The sequence below is a fragment of the Petromyzon marinus genome, unplaced genomic scaffold (genome assembly GCF_048934315.1).
Source record: "Petromyzon marinus isolate PM22_M1 ecotype Great Lakes invasive population unplaced genomic scaffold, UKy_Petmar_22M1.pri1.0 PM_G_Scaffold_55, whole genome shotgun sequence".
Taxonomy (NCBI): Eukaryota; Metazoa; Chordata; class Hyperoartia; order Petromyzontiformes; family Petromyzontidae; genus Petromyzon; species Petromyzon marinus.
In genome coordinates, this window is record NW_027423008.1 from 1,390,001 (window position 1) to 1,395,000 (window position 5,000).

The 5,000-nt window shown below is 40.8% G+C and overlaps 1 pseudogene; it reads right to left on the reverse strand.

Moving 5' to 3' along the window:
* LOC142918131 (28S ribosomal RNA) overlaps positions 1-5,000 on the reverse strand; it is a 10,621-nt pseudogene that overhangs the window by 2,045 nt on the left and 3,576 nt on the right.

Genomic DNA, 5,000 nt, shown 5'->3' on the forward strand with positions numbered 1-5,000 from the left:
ACACGGGGTGGAGTCAATAACCGTATTGTACTCCCATGCTGGTGTATCCAACGCAGATCCAGCATCATCAAGCTGGTCCCTGACTGGGATGCCGTGTATTATCGAATCCCTGCTGCCGTGCATCAATGGCAACAAGGAGTAGAGTCGGTAAGGTTACCGGATTCTCGAACTGATGTACTCCAAAAAATAAAGAATTAAAATAACAAAGTCTAATCTATATAAGTAATGTTGAATAAAGCTTATTTTTAATCTTCTTTGAAGGCAGAAAATAGTAAGGTAAAAATAAAGTCCTCTCTATGCTCTGAAGTAACATATAAAAAAAACTAGCAATAAAAAAAATACCAAGTCTTCGTCTTGGAAAATAACAAAATCTAAAAGAAAAATCTTCTTTGTGGAAAATAGTAAAATAAAAAAACCAAGTTTTCACCTTGGAAAATAACAAAATCTAATCTAAAACATCTTAAATAAAGCTTGTCTGTAGTCTTCTTTGTAGGCAGAAAATAGTACGTTACAGGACTCTCAAACTGATGTATTCCAAAAATAAAGAATTAAAATAACAAAGTCTAATCTATATAAGCGCTCTTGAATAAAGCAGTGTAAAAAAAAAAATAGCAATATAAATAAAACCAAGTCTTCGTCTTGGAAAATAACAAAATCTAAAAGAAAAGAAAAGTCTTCTTTGTGGAAAATAGTAAAATAAAAAAAACCAAGACTTCACCTTGGAAAATAACAAAATCTAATCTAAAACATCTTAAATAAAGCTTATTTGTAATCTTCTTTGTAGGCAGAAAATAGTAAGTTACAGGACTCTCGAACTGATGTAGTCCAAAAATAAAGAATTAAAATAACAAAGTCTAATCTATATAAGTGCTCTTGAATAAGCTTCGTGTAAAAAAAATAGCAAAAAAAATACCAAGTCTTCGTCTTGGAAAATAACAAAATCTAAAAGAAAAGTCTTCTTTGTGGAAAATAGTAAAATAAAAAACCAAGACTTCACCTTGGAAAATAACAAAATCTAATCTAAAACATCTTAAATAAAGCTGGTTTGTAGTCTTCTCTCGAACTGATGTAGTGCAAAAATAAAGAATTAAAATAACAAAGTCTAATCTATATAAGTGCTCTTGAATAAAGCTTCCTGTAAAAAATAGCAAAAAAATACCAAGTCTTCGTCTTGGAAAATAACAAAATCTAAAAGAAAAGAAAAGTCTTCTTTGTGGAAAATAGTAAAATAAAAAAAACCAAGACTTCACCTTGGAAAATAACAAAATCTAATTTAAAACATCTTAAATAAAGCTTATTTCTAATCTTCTTTGTAGGCAGAAAATAGTAAGTTACAGGACTCTCGAACTGATGTAGTCCAAAAATAAAGAATTAAAATAACAAAGTCTAATCTATATAAGTGCTCTTGAATAAGCTTCGTGTAAAAAATAGCAATATAATAAAAATACCAAGTCTTCGTCTTGGAAAATAACAAAATCTAAAAGAAAGGTCTTCTTTATGGAAAATAGTAAAATAAGAATACCAAGACTTCACCTTGGAAAATAACAAAACCATCTTGAAAAAAGCTTATTTTTAATCTTCTTTGTAGGCAGAAAATAGTAAGGCGAAAATAAAGTCCCCTCTAAGCTCTAAAGTAACAAATACGACGTGTTAAAAAAAAAAACTAACAATAAAAAAAAGAACCAAGACTCCGTCTTGGAAAATAACAATCTAAATTGTGGAAAATAGTAAAATGAAATAAAAACCGACTTCACCTTCGAAAATAACAAAATCAATCTAAAACAAATGACATCTTAAAACAAAACTATTATTTGTTTCGGAGGTTGTCTATGACTGTTCATAGACCGCATAATTTCCACAGAACATTCTCAGAATATCAAGAGAGAAAAGCAGCGTTCTGCGGGAAATCATCTTGGCCAGTGATGTCGTTCTGGGTTTGGTCAGGCCCAGGGAGGTAAGTACCTCGTTATTCTCAAGGGGCCACTTTCCTCTTGCCCCAACCGGGAATCCAAAGAATGTGACCTTGCTAGCCTTCGTCAGCACTTTGACTTGATCACCAAGAGGGGTATAGTACGAAACTTTGTGCGAGGCAGCATCTGACAAGGTATTCTTTGAAAGCTCAAAACGGACGGTGACATCGATCACAACCGCCTCCTCATCTTTTGCAAACACGAGGTCAGGCTTTCTCATCTCTCCCGTCTCGGATATGAACCGTGGCTCTTTGTATACAGACCAGCCCAATCTAGCCGCTTCGTCTGCCAGAATGTTACTGATCTTGTTATGTCGCGCAATTCTTGCTTTCTGTACTGCAGGACATTGACCGAGAATGTGCGAAAGGGACTCGAGTCTGGCAGAGCATTTCCTGCAGGAACGTAAGGCCCCATCTCTGCCTCTGTTCAAGCTTTCTCTTGTTGGGTAAATATTTGCCCTTAGTTGTAGTGCTGCGATAAAGAAGCATTGTTTAAAGCCGCACCATGGCCTCAACCAAGCATTACTGATTCTATCATGCGCAAAGTTTACAATGCCCCTTCCTTGAACCGGCTTTTCGCACCATCTCTGAAATTCATGCTCCCTCCAATCGCAGGGTCTCGGATATACAGGTTCTTTTGACACCGAGTCCCTGAGAACGAATGTTGGGATTGCATCACTGTCACCCCCTGCTCGTACCCACAAATTACGGTATTCTTCCTCCATACCCTGCGAGGACACAATATTACGGGTGATAGCATCGGACGAGTTTGCTATACGTTGCAGCCTTCTAACTTGAACCGAAGGGATTGTTTTTTCCAGTTTCAAGATGGCAAGGCCTCCGTCTCGGGCTCTGGCATATAACAGTCCATCACAAGTTGAAGCGGGAAGGTGGAGCCATCCTTTTACCGCCTTTCTAATCTCTTGGTCCAACCCACGGAGAGTTGATTGCTTGCAGTCCGAGTGGTCTGCAGGATATAACAATCTGGGTAGGGCATAGGCATTGAGTAGTTCAACCTTCTGAATTGGCTTCAGAGGCGCCTCATCGATTTTCGAGATCCATGTCTTTAGCTGACAATGTAGATCAGGCTGTATAGTGCCAGTCCAAGGGCCAATTTTCAGACCAAGGTATTTAGTTGATTCATCAGGTTGGATCATATGGACATCTTTATTTTTGATAGTCCATGGGTCGCAGTTGTTCACCGTATATGAATCTTTGGTTGGGCTTATCATGAAGCCCTGGCACTTTCTGGCCTGAACCTCCAATCCCGATAGCCCACAAAATGATTCCAAGATCGCTAGATTGGCGGCCATACCAACCCAAGATTCGCTCACCAACACCAAATCATCAGCAAACGCAAGAGCTGTCACGTGGTCGGTATCAATGGAGTACCCAACTCCGTGTGACTCTAGGGTGCATATCAAAGGGTCCATGGCAAGATTGAAGAGCAGGGGTGACATGGGGTCACCCTGTTTGACACCAACACGTATGCTAATTTCTCGAGTCGACTCGCCATTGCTTTTGAACGAGGTCGTACACCGATCGTAGGCGTTCTGGATGATGCCCACCACGTGTTCATCTACTTTCTTGTGCCTTAACACCCATAAAATATGAGCATGCGAAACCGAGTCAAAAGCTTTCGCTATGTCGATAAACATGACAGCCAACGGCCTGTGCAATTTCTTAGCGTGTCTCATAAGGTCCTGTAGCACCTTAAGATTTTCAGAGCAGCCAGATGCCGCTATAAAACCACGCTGCCTTGGGTTTAAGGGACAAGCATGAGCAAGACGTGCAGTCATTATTCTGGAAAATAATCTCAGAATCATTGAACCGATCGTTATTGGTCTCCAGTTCCCCAATTCTTTCAGCTTTTCATCGTCCATAACCTTAGGAATAAGAATCGTCCTATTCTTTTTCAACTCTTTGGGAATAATTCCTGTAATCATCCATGCATTAAATAGGGCTGTCAGTGTCCGACCCTCGGGGTCGGCAGCACAGATTGCAGCCCTTGTTAGGCCATCTGGCCCAGCTGCTGACGTTGGTTTAATGGCCCGTATGGCAGTCTGAACTTCCTCCACCGAAATTAGGGGCTCAAAGTATTCATTATTTGCAACACCTGATGACTTAAATTGGCCCAGGCCATTGAATGGCAACACCTTCTCCCATTTTTCGCAGTAAAAACGATATACATCTGCGTTCGGGATTCGGCATTCATGACGTTCAGTGCCATCCAGGACTAAGGACGCAAGAAGAGAGCGGTTCTTAAAGAAGAGCTTCTGGTGCTTCATGAAGCTTCCTCGTTTTTCCGCTCTCTTCTTCATCCAAGATCGTGTGGGTAATATCCTGGGTTTAATAATGTCGTTCTCGGGTTTTGAACGTTTGCCTTTGTTTTTCACCAATCTCATCAGACAAAGCATCAATGCTGTGGCAGTTTCTACGAGGGCATCATGTTGGCCCTCGCCGTTAAGCCAAGCCTTTATTGCCTCCATTGCAGGCTTTTCCAGGGTCCCAGAATTCTCATTCGTAAGCCGCTCAGCTGCTTGAGCGAGTATGGATGAAGTCCCCGTTGTTACATTTGGTGGGGGAGACAATGTCTCAAGAGGCCTAGAAGAAAAATGTAAGCTGTCTGACATGGGGGCCCCTGTCTTTTTACTTAGGTCCCGTCTCTTGTCAGAGACTTGCTTGTTGGTCTTAGTCCCAAGCGCTTCAGCAATGATCTTATTGATATTCTTTTTCCCCTGAAACTGCAACTCTAGAAGGGCCAGCTGTTCTACTTCCTTCAAAGACCAGCAGCTACGGTGTACCCCTCTCTGCGAGGTACCCTTTATACCATCTTTAATCCTTTCCTCATTACGGGTGACTGGGTGAGCATGCCTCTTGTGCTGCGAAAGGCCACTTAGAGTCGCAAAGCGTGCCTGGCAACATTCACAGACCATTGGTAAGCTTTCCTCAGTTAACTTTATTCCCCCACATTTGGGGGCATGACAGGCAATCGATCGGTGGTTTGAGTTGGTTTTGTCACATTTAGCGC